At 39.2% G+C, this 16,894-nt stretch overlaps 2 long non-coding RNA genes across 3 annotated transcripts in view; both read left to right on the top strand.

Moving 5' to 3' along the window:
* Positions 1 to 545: 545 nt before the first annotated feature.
* LOC148005134 (uncharacterized) lies at positions 546 to 3,707 on the top strand. Its single transcript, XR_015622903.1, has 3 exons — positions 546 to 1,721; positions 2,930 to 3,112; positions 3,612 to 3,707. It is a non-coding gene; the product is annotated as an uncharacterized LOC148005134 (long non-coding RNA).
* Positions 3,708 to 12,288: 8,581 nt separating this feature from the next.
* The window catches only part of LOC120103503 (uncharacterized), a 56,457-nt gene continuing 51,851 nt past the window's right edge, over positions 12,289 to 16,894 (top strand). Inside the window, exons 1-2 of one of the 2 annotated variants that reach the window (XR_015622902.1) lie at positions 12,302 to 12,334; positions 14,583 to 14,929. This is a non-coding gene — a long non-coding RNA (uncharacterized LOC120103503). Of the gene's footprint in view, positions 12,335 to 14,582; positions 14,930 to 16,894 lie in introns of both variants that reach the window. The other variant, XR_015622901.1, reaches the window with a different exon arrangement.

Here is a 16,894-nt window from a genome sequence, read left to right as displayed (position 1 = left end):
TCCATTAAACCAACAGCATGGAGACAGAACTCATGAATGTCTCCTTCTAGAACACTATTCTTCAATGACATGACCTTTCCACTTGTGCCCCAGACAATGTGCCTTGCGACAATGGTTGCCATTTTTCTCCCCTTAACCCCACCTCCATGCCATCACAAAATTCTTGCTATCTAGCCTCATGAATATTCTAACTTTATTTCTATGGCTATTATGCTGGAGTCAGTGACCAACAGTTCTTTCCTGGGTTACGATATATTTCTAAATGATGTTCTCTAAGCTTTCTAAACACTTCATTATGACCAATCTTTCCACAGACAGCTCCCAAAGACATTTCTAAAGCAAAATAAGATCTTATCTCTGCCTTGCTGGATACCTCAATGGTTTTCTATGGTCCATAAAGACAAAAATTCTCTATAAGAACTACACATCACAATCTGCCTGAATCTACCAGCAGCTGCAGCCTTGTCCCATAGCACATGACTGTTAGAGGGGTCACATACACCTTTCTTGTTCTACTTGGAATCTTAATGAGTGTGTCATTCTCTGTAGCAAGAATATTCCACGTCTCTATAACCTTTTCCCAAACCACTCTATTTGTGCTGTAGATCTCAACACAAATATTTCTTTGTAAATGGAGTTTCAAGAAAATTCTTTAAAGAACCACACAGAAAGTTTGTGGGACTTAAAACCAAAGTCCCCCAAACTAAAAGTTTGTTGAGGCAGAGCAGCTCAAGATCCAGAGACTCGGTTGGCACACACCTGAGGCTTAGACGACTCAAAGCTCCCTGACAGATGCCTGACTTCGAATGCGTGCCATGCTTCTCACATAAAAGAAATTGTCCTATGGTCACAAAGGCTCAAAACAGAGTTCTCCATGCTAATGAGGTACCTAGAGGCCCAGAGGGCTTAGCTAATGAGATTTCCTTCCCAGCTGTTCCTCCCAGCAGGAGGTATTTAATCTCAGGTCAACCAGAGAAGTTGGGTATGGTTTTACACATCTGTTTTCTGCCATTAAAAACTGTTTAGAATCATGGACTCTCTCATGGACTATCTCTTTTCATCAAGATCTGCATTGGGGAACAATGAAAAGTAGGCCTTCACCTACAGAGTCATAGCCGAATCTCCTGTAGAAGGCCTCTCTGGGCTCCCAGCCACAACTACCACCAAACCTACCTCTGCTGAGCCAAAGACAATCACCCTGATGGAACAAGCCAGATCTCCCTTCCCCAACCTCCACCCCCGGCTAGATGCTGTTCTAGCCCATGGCTCGTGACTCCATTCTCAGTTCTTCTATGATTCCCAGCAGCACCTTGATGTCCAAGTGTCACGCCCACCTCGGCCGGCAAGGAAGACGCAACACGGTTGGATTCTCCTCAACAGCCTTTACTGCAGGACACCTTCATTGTTGACAAGGGGACCTCGAGCGGCAAAAGCGCTCGCCTTATATACACAACAGTATAATCCTTCAGGGATTGGCGAGGCACGGGTCACCCCACTATCACCCCACAGTCATCCCACTATCACCCCACTACTTGTCCTCCAGGGATTGGCGGAGAATGAATCACCTCACTAGCATAGTACCGCCCCCTCATAAGCATATCACCAGCCAACTGACACCAGGTGCAAAACCTGCGCATGCGCAGTACTATTGTTCACCACAGGAGGGCGCCGGATCAAACAGCTGCCCTGAGGAGGGGACAAGCCTGTGCATGCGCAGCGCGGTAAGTTGTTTACATTCAGACGGGGCTGGCTGTCGGCGCCATCTTTGTTTTGCCGCGCCGTTCCCTACATCCAAGAGTCAGAAAACCCCAAAGCCCCAGCCTTGTGACAGGCCCAGGATCCCCTCCCCAAACCAGCTCAAACTTCCCCATATCTTAGACTGCTCTTCCCACCCCCCAGAGCCCTGTTTCAGCAGTACTTCCTTATAGCCCAGAATGGGATAAGGGCAGTCGACTCCCCGAGTTCTACTTCCCCTGTGTAGCTGTGCCCTGTGGCAGGGTGGACACGGGCCCTCAAAAATTGCTTTTAATTTTATACTATTTCTAATTACTTAATATCTGTGTCCTTCATCACACTGTAAACTTCTACAAGTGTGGGCTTCTACTCAGGTTTTTGTTTCACCATTGGATCATGGATCCTAATGTAGTATTTAGAATACATTCTGTATTTAGGTAAAGTTTGATCACATTGGAAAGATGGCTCAGTGGTTAAGAGTAGTCACTGTTCTTCTGAAGGTCCTGAGTTCAATTCCCAGTACCCACTTGGCAGTTCACAAGTATCTGATGCCATCTTCTGCTGTGCAGATGCACATGCAGATAGAGTAACCATATACAAATAATTGTTCATAATAGCACGGATGTATAAACAAACAGGAAATGGTACAAGTTAGATTACAACTACAGGCCAAAGTGTGTGACAAATAGGAGTCATAGAACTGGAAGGATGAAAGATGAAGATAACTTCCTGAGGAAGCAATGACTGGAGACCGTAATAATTGAGACTGAGAGACTTGGGGTAAAAGTTAGGTCAGTAGAGAGGTAGTAATAGGCAATGTGTGTTCAAGTGATGATAATTTTAGGTGAGACATTGCTAAAGCCAGAATGAGCACAGTAACAAGATTCCTAGATGCCCAATGAGATTAAAATTGTAGCCCAACATACACATTTGGTCAGTAAACAAGCAAAAGAAGGCAGCATCTAGGGGCATGCACATCATTCAAATTTATTCCCAACTGGGATGGCCATTTCAAACCAGTGGTTTATATTGTTAGACAAACAGATATCCTAGTGGGTAGTGATGAGCAGAACAGGCACTGTGAATGGTTTGTTTGGGTTGGTGTAGACTTAGTTTCATTCTAAGGAGATAAATGACTCTGTGTCTCTCTACCAGCCACATTATTAACTGCACTGGCATTTTATTTCTAAATCAGAAGATAATCTGAGACCAAACAAAGAGGAAGTATTAACAAGAGGCCTTGCCACAGGCTGTTGACTATCTGACATTTGAGAATGAAGAATCGTTGCTTCGGGAATATTCTGAGTTCTTCTTATACACTCTGCCTGAGAAATGCTAGAACCTAACTTTAAAAATACATGTGCTCAATATGCTACCCGTGAGTTTCAATTCTAAGCTCTTGTCTTATTTGGTCAGGGACTCTTATACTTTAATGCCTCTGTTGACATCAAAACAGCACTCAGTGCTTCCTCTAAACCAATGCTTCTCAATTTCCTAATGCTGTGACCCTTTAATACACTTCCCTGTGCTGTGGCAAAACCCAACCATAAAATTATTATTTTTTTGCTACTTCATAACTGTAATTTTGCTACTGGTAGTAATTGTAATGTAAATACTTTTGGAGATAGAAGTTTGCCAAAGGGGTTTGTGCTGGCTGATTTTGTGTGTCAACTTGACAAAAGATGAAATTATCACAGAGAAAGGAGACTCCGTTGAGGAAATGCCTCCAGGAGATCCAGCTGTAAGGCATTTTCACAACTTGTGATCAAGGGGGAGGGCCCAGACTATTGTGGGTGGTGCCATTCCTGGGTTGGTGGTCCTGGGTTCTATAAGAAAGAAAGCCAGTAAGTAACATCCTTCCATGGCCTCTGCATCAGCTCCTGCTTCCTGACCTGCTTGAATTCCACTCCTGACTTCCTTTGGTGATGAACAGCAGTGTGGAAGTGTAAGCTGAATAAACCCTTTCCTCCCCAACTTGCTTCTTGGTCATGATGTTTGTGCAGGAATAGGAACCCTGACTAAGTCAGGGTTGCAACCCACAGATCACAGATTGAGAGCTGCTGTTCAAAATGAACTGCCAAAAAAAAAAAAAACAAAAAACTACTACATTTTATGAAGGGAATAGATAGGTAGGATGAACTAAAGAACAAGGAAAGTTATGGTGAAATTAATCCTTTCTAGAAATCAGGAGACATCAAAGTCAAGAAGCAGCTATTTTATCAGTTCCAGAGCACAAGTGACCTGTGCCACAACTCAATCTGAACAGAAGATAGCAATGAAGAGCCATTGGCTGCACAGTAAGAGGGTAGTTGGAAGCATACTATAGGTCAGAGGAGAGAGATTATAAGGCTGAATGGCAGTGATTGTAATAATATTTAAATTTCTTTCTGTAAATAAAATTGCCACAAGCTCCATGCCTTGCTTCTGAGAAGAATGCATAAATTCAATCTGCAAGATTGCTTGGGTCATACGTGTTATTGTAAACACCCATGCCTTTGTCCCACAGTATGACAGGATTCAATATCTTTATTGCCTATTCAATATCTTTATTGATGGCTGAGTTGAAGGAATCAGCAATGTGCACATCAACCGTGCACAATGTACTAACTTAGAAAGATTTGATAATACCCACACAAGTCAGGAATAAAATTCTAATTGACCTTTGAGAAGCTCACCAGACCGAGTTACTTTCAGGCAAGAAAAATTAAATAAGGACTCCAAGCTGTTCACAAGCTAAATATAAATATCCTAAACAAAGAAGTCAAAATTTCCCACTAGTCTTTCTTTTCCAGTCTTTTATTAATGCTCCAGATTACTTCTTAGATATCAAACTTTATAAAGGATGTATATATAAATCATAAAGAATTCATAAAAGTGTAATGTGTATTTAGAAAAATGGAAACACCATTGCGTTCTAGTACACCCAGAAGGTGCATAATACTTCTATATTCAATAGAGAAGAAAGGAAAGAAAGAAGAGACAGCAGAAGGAAGGAAAGAAAGCAGGAATGAAGGCAGGAAGGACGGAAGTGATTATTTTTTAGGAAAAGTAAGAGGAAAGAGAATACATGTGGCCTCTGCTGGGAAGTGCTTATGACCATAAAGGAAAGAATCATTCCTCAGAGGTAGAAAATATAGATGTCCATCAAATAGAAGTGACAGAAACTCGGGGACTCTCTGTGTTCTTTTCAGCCTTGAACATTTATTTAGTTTAATAAGTGGTATTTTCTCCCATTCATGAAAAACATGATTCTCAAGAAGGACATTTTTCATCGGTTACAGAGAATTGAAATCAGCTGCATCTCCCGAAGAGCACAACTGCCACACATATCACAATTATTTTCTTATGTTCCCAACTTCTCCTACTAGGGTTCTGAATTCTGCCCACATTTTCTCTAGAGTCTGGAAATGCCATTCTTTTTATACTGGAGTTAAGAAAAACACAGAAAAGATTTCAAATGGTTCTTCTCAGTTCCGACTCAGACTGAAGATGGTCTTTCCTGCTTCATGTACAGATACTGCTTCCCGACTTTAGAACCATGATAAGATTATTTATTAAGATTGGAACAGGCCCGAGACAGGCAAAGGACAGTTAAAATCAAATGATCGGAAAGTAGGGCCCAGTTATTAAATTTCCTAAAGGTTCTAAATTATTCTACAGTATGAACAATGTTGAAAATCATTTCTTTGTAAAGATAAGCAGTTATTTTTTTTTCCTTTGAAGCATCCCATACAAGAACCTATTTTGGAATAGCCCATAGACCCTGATACTTTTTCTTTACTTCATTAAGGAATGAGATAGAAACTTGTAGGATTTAATTATAGTAATGCTTTTCACATTTTTAAATCACTTGAGAATCATGTTAAAAAATAAAGGTTCTGTGGCTGGAGAGATGGCTCCTTTAGAGGACCCAAATTTGGTTTCCATCACCTAGATGTCAGCTACTAACCGGGAAATCTGATGCCTTCTGCTCTCCTCCACAGACATTGCATGAATATGTTGCACAGACACGTGTAGGCAAAATACCTACACACTTTTTTTAATGAATTTTAAAAAAGATAAAGGTTTTAATCAATTATAGCTTAGGTTTTTTATGATTCTGAACTTCTAAAGAAGTGTTTCTCAACCTGTGAGTCACAGCCCCTTTGGCATAGAATGACCTTTTCACAAGAGTTGTCTAAGACCATCAGAAAACACATATATTTACATTACATTTTATAACAGCAGAAAAATTACAATTATGAAGTAGTAACAAAAAACATTTTATGGGTGGGGGTAACCACAACATTAGAAACTGTATTAAAGGATCATAGCATTAGGGAGATTGAGAACCACTGGTCTAAAGACTGCTATGTGGTACCAATGATAGCTACTTCAGTGGGTATCTGTTACCCAAATACCCAAGTTAGGAAGTCTTTTCTATGTAAAGCTGAGTGAGGTGTGTTCTCACATACATATTTTGCTTGCCTAGGTTCTTCCACATCTGCTGTCTCACTTGACTTTTATTACATTGAGAAATACTCATAAACATCAACTCAAAGATAGAAGATATTATACTAATGACTTTTCTAATTCATCAAGTAAAAACAATAATAGCTATTGAGCCTAGTCCTATACAGTATATCATTCCAAAGAGACATAGAAAAGTCTCTGTATTTAGGGCGTCTCAATCACTGTTTTGATCATAGTAACCTGAGAGTAGCCTACTCTATATAGCTCTGTGCTAGCACAGCATATTAAGGTAAGGAAAGCAGAAGAAAAGTTCAGTTCCTCTCTGGTGGTAAGACAAGTCAGACTTCACACTGGGTCATGAAAGATCATCAACACTGAATGTAGTATGGCCTCTTTCCTCAGACTAATATGACTCCTGGGCTAGCAGGGATCTGAGTCTTGGGGACACTTGTTAAAGCTTCTAGCTCATTCTGTTCCAAGACAAAGATATTAACAAGGCACATGATAAAAGGTAATAAAATTAGGGGCAATTTATCAAGAAAGGGAAGTACTCCAAGAACAGAAGTGTGATGGTGAGCAAAGAAAAGCCTCTGCCCTAAAAAGAACACACATGGAGGGACCCATGGCTTCAGCTACGTATGTAGCAGAGGATGGCACTGTCTGGCATCAATAGGAGAAGCTCTTGGTGCTGTAAAGGCTCATTTCCCCAATGTAGGAGAATCAGGGTATTGAGGTGGGAGTGGATAGGTGGAAGGGGGAGCAGCCTCATAAAGGTGGGGGAAGGGCGATGGAAGAGGGGGGGGACTGGAAAAGAGGATAACATTTGAAATGTAAATACATGAAATATCCAATAAAAATAAATCTCAGTGTCTTCATTTACAATATAGGACTATTTCTTCTTTGTATCATTAACAAAGTAAAGAAAAGGACTTCTAAAGAGATAATTTTCCAAGGAAAATTTCCAAAGGAACTTATGGAAGAGCAACTCCATGCCTGAAAGCTGGAGACACAGTATTTGGAATTCTTTCCTCCAAAGTACTGGGGAGTCTGCATTTGCTTCACTGAGGTATGGGTTCTGAACAAGGGAAAAGTCGTTCACTTAACATCTTACTGTCCAGTTAGGACAACTTAGCAAGCTAGCAGTGTATTTTTGCCGAGAATTCCAACATTTAAGAGAAAGATAGTAGAAAGACTGGATAAACAAAACTCTATGGGAGTCATATCTTCTTTGGTGGTCCCCTAAGGAGATAGTGCTTGCTATTCATTGCTTCCAAAACCTAGCCTCATCCTATGTATGGGCAGAACACGAAAGGGAACTCTTTATCTGTTCACTTTCAAAGCCTAAATCAGAGAAGCAAAGCTGTGACAAACTCTGTCTGCAAATCTTCCAGTTCTGATTATGTATCTAGGATCTACTTTTCAAACAGTGGTTGGTTTTCCTGACCAGATAGAGCCAACATCTCTCACAGATTATGCCTAGCTCATTCAAAAGATAACATTGGGCTGGAGAGATGGCTCAGCCGTTAAAGGCTAGGCTCACAACCAAAAATATAAGATAACATAACAAAAACAAATTGAATATATTACAGCAATGCCACCCAGGCCTAAATGGGAAACTCCCATATACAATGTCAGGGGTTCATTTGCTTACTATAACACAACCATACTCAATAAATAGTAGCTAATATTGATAAGTATTAATATTAATAGTAGCTAATAACTACTGATCCTTTGTCATTCTTATGAGCTATGCTGTATGTGGTGGTAGATGGACTCACAAAGTCATGAGTTCAATGCCAACTTACACTACATAGTAAGACCTTGTCTTGAAAATATATTTGGAGCTCTGTATTCAATTGACTTGTTGAAATACCTACAAAGAGGCTGAAAATAATGACAGATGAGCCCCCAACAAATTGCACATGACCTTGGCACCTCTAGATTTTCATTGTTGGTTATATGAAGGCTCCCTTCATGATACCTTGTCAAAGCCAATAGAGACATGACACTGTTACCAATGTTTATTCAGCACAACAAAGGCAAATATAACTATAAGGCTTCAGAATTCAAGAACTTGTCAAAAGGTGCTCACACTAATGAAGAAATTGCCCTGGCTTACAAATGGTGCTGGCTGGATCTCGTGCTTATTTTTCATTGGAGAATAATATAACTTATACAACACCTCAATTCAGAAAAGGATTATTTCACTGCATAGTTTAGGAGCTTCTCTAAACTGTAATAAGTTTAGCAACTGAGATGTTTAGTGACAACACTGAACTAAGGCAGAAAATATCAAAGTTGGGTCAATGGTATCGATTCCTCCCTTTTTAATATTGTCTTAATGATCACAAAGAGGGCTGTTCTATTTTGATTTTTTGTTGTTTCAGCTGATGTTTCATGTTAGCCTCAAAACAATAGGGTAGGAACAGCTCTTAAAGTTTTGGTAATGAGTGCCAGGGTGTGCTCGTAGGCTGGCTGCTTCCAAAGGACATAAAAGATGTGCAATGAAGCAGTGGCCTTTCAACTTTCTTTGGAAAACATCCCATTGATTTCAGCCTCAGTTAAATCAACAGAACCGTGTCTCAAAATGTTCTTGAGAAATGCTTTGTCACTACTCGGAAAATAACAAATGCCTCTTTGTTCCAATTTCAAGATGTAAGCTGTATGCTGAGGCCCGACTGCACAGAGGATAGTATAAATATATAATCACGCACAGCTTCAGTGACATTTTTCTCATTTGCCTGGTATAAGCTGATATGTAGCTGTATGTGAATACACCTGGAAGAAGCCTACAATACTTTGTGAGGTCAAATGCCACAGACACCATCCTGCCAGCCAGCTAGAGCCAGCAAGCCCAAAGGAATTTCCCATCTATGTCATCATCGCAAAGCTCCAAGTCCCTGCTCATACTTCAGAACACAGTTAAGACAACTGGGAAAACAAAGGGCCACTGCCACCTTGTCTACCACAAGCTTAATTATGAAGCTCATTTTTGTTCTGCAATCAGGAAAAGCAAAACCTAATTTACAAGAGGAACTACTGCAAAAGGTCAGTCCTGAGAAGAGATTGATGCATTCCCACAAGGAGAAAACTTCCATTCCAAGCTTGGCAGTTGATAAACACACTTATCTCACTCCCCATGGTGGAAGCGGAGGGCTTTCGGGGGTCAGTGAAGTGGCACAGACCTGCTACGTGGCTCCCTGGACACTGTGAGGACGACTAGCACATGGTGGTGTGGCAGATGCCTAGCAAGGGACAAGACTCCAGGAAGGGCTTCATCCAATGCCTATTCAGAAGCTCAGAACTAGCTTTCAGAGGATGAATTCTACAGTTTGACATGCTCAGTGTTGGCTGCTAACATACACATAAACATACACACACACACACACACACACACACACACACATGTAAGCCCGCATGCACACATGTACACACACGTACATACACATATACACACATACACCATACACGTACATACATGTACACAAATGTATACGCATATAGATCACACATGTACATTCACATACACACATGCACAAACACACAAAAGATACCCACACACATAAACATACACCATTCATATGTATACATGTGTATACCCACATATATACACACTTACATTCACATAAATACACAGACACAGAAACACACACACACACGTACACACACACACACACACACACACACACACACACACCCCAAAAGAGAGAAAATAATATCAAAGCAATAGGGGTACCAGGAAGCTCAAACCGCTATCCAGGCTGGAGATACAGCTAAGCTGCAACTTTAGAACCTGGCTACAGCACAGAGAGCATATTTTCCTCTGGATCTGCAGTTTGAACGTTTACACCAAGTCACGGCTATCACACAAACACCTGGGCAAAATTGACACTGGGAAGGGGAAGCAACTTGGTCTTATTCTTTCCTCTGTGCCTTTGTTCCTGGAACCATAAGAGTAAAGCAAGACAAATATTTCTTTGGTATTGTCTACTTGTAACTACTTTGTATTATCTTCTGTATGATTTATTTAATGACATCAGTTTTCCAGGAACCTGAAAGCATGCTGGATCTTATGCTTGAGATTCCCAGAACAATGGAGCACAGCAGCTCCTCAGAGGTCCAAACAGTGACACACTAACCCACAGACTGATGAAAATTTACACTGAGACCCTAGATGCAAAATTAAAGAAAGGAAAAGGAAGACAGAAAGCCTATTCTCCAACCTGGTTCAGAGTTGCACACTATGAAATTCAATATGACAGTTGAGTTAATGAAACAGTTTGTCCTGAAAATTCTCCATTGGCTGTCACACGCATCATATCCAGCATGATCTAAATAATTGAACAAACATTGATTGGGTACAAACAACATACATGCTCATTAAATCTGAACAAGTAAAAATTGTTCCTTCAGTCAGGCTGCATCACTGCTAGCGAACAACAGAAATGCCCTTACATGTGGTAATAGAAGAATGCTAGGTGGCAAGAGCTAGCCAGAGGAGAGGGACAGTACCAAATGTGGGGCACAAGCAGGACACAGGAATAGCACACATGGGACTGAACTAATATTGCTGTTGGAAATTGGGGGCCATATGATGTTTCTAGCCATATATATGGCTGAAATCAATTCCTAATAAACCCTTATGAATTGTGTCAATGCCTGCATTGGGAGCAAGAGAGAACTATACCCCAGATATTTTTCCTCCCCAGTAAGAAGCAGAGCATCTTGCTGTAGTTTATGTGGCAATAAATTCTACTAGAGAGGAGGAATCAAAGGCGAGTCAGAAGTAAACAGGAAGAGAAATTCCCACAAGGAGCTTGGACATAGGAATGGTTAGAACTGGAGACTTGATTATGCTTAGATGTTAACACCTGTGGTGTTAGCCAAAAGCATGAATACTAGTGGTTTGTGCCAGTAGCTGGTTTTGGAACCCAAAGGAGGAAAGATTCTACTCTAAGACACAAAGAAAATCATATTAAGATGATTTTTAGCAAATCTCAAATAATAAATCAGATGTTAAAACAGCTAAAATGTGTAGGGAGAAATATATATCAAATAAGCTTCCTGAGTCATAAAATGATACTGTGTGGGGTAGAGGATTAGATGGATGGGTGGATGGTTCTTATAATGTTTGAGAGATCCTTCTGTCTGTGCCCCTTTTCAATGAATCAAGGACCTTCTCCAGAGCAGAGCAAGCAAATCACATGTCACTCAGGGAAAGCAATATGCATCACGTTACTTTTAAGTATCCTCCAGGGCAAAAATATAACCGGAGAAGTTACACCTCATCAGGTTCATCTTAACTTCATTAATATCATGAATACAAGATTAACCTAGGGCTCATACCAATCATCTTTGCTTTTGCAGTATGTTGGAAATTCCTCTGGCTCCAGCACAGGCTCAAGTCATAAATGCAGGTGGAACCAGACTAATGTTTATGTTTGGTTACTAGAATCATGAAAGTGAAGAAATTAAACACATTTAATAACATTGAAGAAATAAAAGCACTTTCTGTAGTGCTAAAGGAAGGTTAATATAAATATTTTCTATTAATAAAGGCAATCTTTCCATATTATGTTAAAATACTTAATATAATTATCAATTTTGGTACCTAACTGATCATAATTTGACATACATAGTTATGATTGAAGTTTTACTGGTGAGAAAAGAAACAAAATATAAATTCACCACTACCAGTATTTTTCTTCCATAGAAATATAGAAGTCACAATATCCTTATTTAAACAGTAATAAACTAAAAAGGGAGGAGTCTGTGATAATAACCACATAAAAACACTAAAAAGTTCTGAAACAAAGGACAGGGTAGGAATGACTGAGAGAAATGGGGATTTGTAGCCAAATATCTGATATGATAAATTTAACCAAACTTGAAGTAACCCAGTAATGGACTAAGATAGATAGATGATAGATAGATAGATAGATAGATAGATAGATAGATAGATAGTAGATAGTAGATAGATAGATAGATAGATAGATAGAGTAGCAGAGTGGGACTCAGCATTGTCCAGAAAAGTGAAAGTTGTTTTCTGACCTGTTGCTATGGTAATGACTGCTGTAGCACTGCAGAATTCTGGGATGCAACAGTCAGATGGAATGATCACATATTGAATCACCTGAATCTGTTTGAGGTAAGCCTAACACACCAACTATTTAGATAATTTTGAAAAGCATAAATGTTATTGATTCAGTGAGTCAAAGCTTCCAGCACAAAGATTAGATTAAAAGAGAACAGAGAGGGACTTTGAAAGCAATTGCTGACAAAGTCTTCACAAAGCTTAGAAGGCCCCACACTATCCCAGTCCCATAATTCTGATTATATGGCAGACCAAATGCATTTCTGCACATACTTACTAAAAAGTTAAATGCTGCTTAAGTGAACAATACTTTTATGAAGATTGATTATAAATTACTTAAGATCTTATTTCTCCTTGCCAATGTCCAAGTGGTACTAACTATCCTCCCCTTTATTCTCACTGAAACCATCTCCTGTTGCCTTCCACCGCCCCTCCACCACTCTGCCATGGTTAATTGTCTGCTTCAGATATGCAAGCCAGAGTCCTGCTCCAGAGTTTCTCTGTAAAAGTCACTCCAACACTACACCCAAGAAGAACATCCTCTCTTCTTTGAGATGCACTCAAATCTTACCTGTTGGACAAGGCTTTACACCTTTATATAAAACTGCACCAAGAGTTTGTTATCATTATACATGCAACACACACACACACACACACACATACACACACGCACACACACGCACATGCAAAATACACACACATGCACACACACTTCAGCACAAGCACACACATGCATACACACACATGCACACACACATACACACATACGCACACATGCACACACATGCACATACATACTGCAGAGACATGTAGCAGAACCAAGTTCCTTTACTTTGTATTACTATTAATCTGCCCTTCATTGCCTTTCTAAAACTTAACAAATGAAGAAAAAGAGAATGGTATGAATAGTTGATAAAAAAGAATATGTATATATAAACGGTTCAGCTATTTCAAACTTACTTCTTTTAAAATATCAAAAATGTGGGGGGAAAGATGTGAAAATATAACCAAGGAAAAAGGGGTTAATTTCCCACTAACAATGCTCAAAGTGAACCCAGAATTCCAGACAAAAGGCATAAAAATAATATCAAAGGAGAATACTTGTCTTTAACTCTATTTCAGAAGCTAAAAGTTAGATGAAATTAATATTAGAGTTTACAAAACTGGATTACAAAAAATAGTATGCTTACATAAATAAAAACATTTACCCAGATTTATTAATACATATTTTGTATGAAAAAATTCATGCATATGTTTATATTTTAATGAATCCTGGTATGAAATTTAAGTCATGCAACTATGCTCACAGTGAAGATATACAATAGTGTTATCACCCAGAAAATGTCCTCATTCTTTTGCTGTCACCTTCTACCCCAGAGACCTTTTCCAGGAACCCACTGCTCTGCTCTCTGTTATAATAGTTTGGGTCTTATAAAATTCCATGTAAATATGATCATATAATATTTTGAACCCTTTATTTTATTTCTTTTACCAGGTATAATGTTTTCATGTTTTATATATTATTCAGAAAGAATAGTACTGCTGAATAATGCTAAATTTTGTTTGGGTTAAAGCTATGGTAACTAGAACTGCTTGGACACAAATGCATGATAGTATACAGATTGACCTATGTTTTGATGTCTGTGACTAACAGACAGTTATTAGATACTGGAAACTGTCTGAAACTCTGTGCCGTTTTCATTTACAGCATCAGTCTGTCAAAGTTCAGGAGGTTCCATATTCTTCTAATTATTATCTGATGTTGTTTGGTCTTTTAAATTCTTTTTATGTTTGGTTGGGCTTTGTTTGTTTGTTTATTTTTGTTTCATTTTCAAGACAGAGAATCACTGTCCTGGCTGGCCTGGAACTTACTCTGTAGACCAGGCTGGCCTTGAACTCACAGAGATTCCCTGCTCTGGAGTGCAGGATTTGAAAGTGTGTGTGACCACCACCCAGTTGTCTTTTGAATTCTTACTAGTCTAAGAAATATAGACTTACTTTGTTTTTCTGACAACTGATGGCTTTGAGATTCCCTTTATGCATTTATTGACTAGATATTTCTTCATTGATATCAATTCAAATCCTTTACCCATCGAATGGTTTTCCTATTATGTTGTTGCTAAGAGTTAACTAGTCCTATATAAATCATTTAATAGGAAATGATTTAAAAATAATTTTTCTTGGTCTATGGACATTTTTAAAGAATTATTACGGCCTTATTATCAACTGCTTTTTCTATAATTCACATCCTGTTCGAGATATCATCATCAAGTGACAGTCACAAAATTACTCTCTTTTTTAGGAAGTCCTATGGGTTCCTATGCCCAAATGAATTCGGAGTCCATTTTTGTTACCGGTGTAAGAATGGTCAAGATGTATTTTTCCTCCAGTTAACCCATCACCAGTTGTTCATAGTCACATGACCATCAACAGATTGATGAAAATAGAACTCTATCTATCCATGCTGTGCAATAGAACACCAGTGACAGTTTTAACAAGAAACAGCAATGGAGTATTCTTCCAATAGCCTTACAGGCCACAAAGGCTTGAAATCTCTACTTCCTGTTTCTCTGACAACTATAGAAAATTCATCTTCAGTTGGGTAATCCCTTTGGATTTAAATGTCCCAAGTGCATACAAACACAAACTGTAAGTTTCTGGTCTTTGTTGAAGCTCCTTAAGGTAAAGCTATAGCCCTTCCTGCTCAAAATAATAGAACTTATGTTCTATTCTTGGCCACAGGTATAAATCTGACATTAGGAACTACCCAAAATATTACATATACTGTCCCATTTTTAATCCAGCTGTGTTTGGATTTAATCACCTGACTAACAGTTCCCAGAAAAGTTGGGTCACCTGAAGCCATGCTAAGAAGATGGGAAGAATAACTATCCCTTAAATGTGTTGTTTTTCCCTCTCCCAGCAACCTCTCCAACAGGCAGTTGCTTACAGGTGACCTGTATTGATAGGTTAGTTAGTCAGAAAGGTTTAACTTTTCCTTTCTCTCTCAGACACTGGACAAATCTTGGTCATGCTTTCCCGGACACTTGGGATTTCCTCACTTTGTTTCTCTAAAGCTTTCAACCTGCCTTCCCCACCCCTTTCCATCAGACAGCTGCCCACGCACCATGTGGCTGTTTCTTACAAACACATAGCTTTTTCTTTCTTCCTCTTCCCCATTTCTGTTCTCTTTGCAGCTGCCGAGGTTTACAGCTTACCTTGTCCTACTGTTCTTCACTTCATCGCTAATAAACCTGTCCTCAAACTACCCTTCTATTTTAAATCCTTTTACTAAGGAGATTAAGAACCCAGAAAATGGAACCTAAATTTCTCTGGTAACAGTATTAATGCACACAACATGGATGGAACGCACACTCGTTAAGAGAAGTGAAAGAAACCAAACACCACAGATTACGTACTGTATGACTGCGTGTATATCGGCATTTAAAATATTCAGAATTAATCTAAAGTGACAGAAATAAAAACCTGATGATAGAGGGAAGTAGAGGCTACAAAGGTGTAGGAGAAAATGTTTGCAGGATTGACAGAATTGCTCTGTATCTTGACTGGGCTGGTGGTTCCACTGTGCCTCTGTCAAAACTCATCAGATTGTAGACTTTAAATGGACGCAGTTCATTGAATGTGAATTATTCCCAGTACAGCCTCTTTTGAAAAAAAATTAGGCATTGGGCCAAGTTTGTAAACACCAGCTTTTTTTTCCAGGCTGCACACCTCAGAAGATCATTTTAATAATACCCAAGTGGACAAAGTGAAATCATGGGAAACTCATATGATATGAAGGATCCTCACTCAAATGTCCAAAGCAAGATATAAAGGACTAGAAAAAGCAGAACTCTAAAACTACTTAGCATAAAAGCTAGGAAATATGATTACCTGAAATTTACCACAGAATGGAATTACACAGGGTTTTTTTTTATATACATACATAATAGGAGCAGAACTGTGGTATCTGAGAGGTACTGCAAAGTGGTAAAATTCTATCCTTTGTTTCATCTATAGCCCGGGAAAGGGCAAGGAGAGCGGAGATTGGAAGAAAGGGGACAGAGGACAGAGAGAAGGAGACAGAGAAGAGAGTGAAGGGGACAGGAGAGAGAGTGAAGGGAAACTGAAAGCAAAACAAACAGAACAGAGGGGCAGATGGGAACAGGAGTAGAATAGAAACAAACAAATCACAACATAGATTAGAATTCTAGGGTAAGCTAGTCCATACATATGATTATGGGAAAGAAACAATGTAAGCAACATTCCAAACTGGAAGAGAAAGTCCAATGGAAACCCACATTGAAAGCGGTAAAGCCTGATTGTAATGAGGTAAAAAGTCAAATTGGACATTAACGAAAATGTTGAGAATCTTTTAGACAGTAAGGAAGAAAGCAGAATGGAGATGGAAAATGATAGGGTAGGGGACTAGAGAACAGATTGACTCTAAGAAGATTACACATAGTAAAGATTTTCTTTAAAGAAAATAATAGCATTGAATCTATAGTCGTGTTTTTTATTCACTTTACATCCAGATCAGCACCCCACCTCCCATTCATTCCTCCCCTCACACAGTCCCTCCTCCAAAACTCCTTCCCTTTCTCCTCTGAGAGG

This window comes from Rattus norvegicus, chromosome 6 (assembly GCF_021556685.1).
Source record: "Rattus norvegicus strain SHRSP/BbbUtx chromosome 6, alternate assembly SHRSP_T2T, whole genome shotgun sequence".
Taxonomy (NCBI): domain Eukaryota; kingdom Metazoa; phylum Chordata; class Mammalia; order Rodentia; family Muridae; genus Rattus; species Rattus norvegicus.
This window is presented reverse-complemented; position numbering and strand designations above follow the sequence as displayed.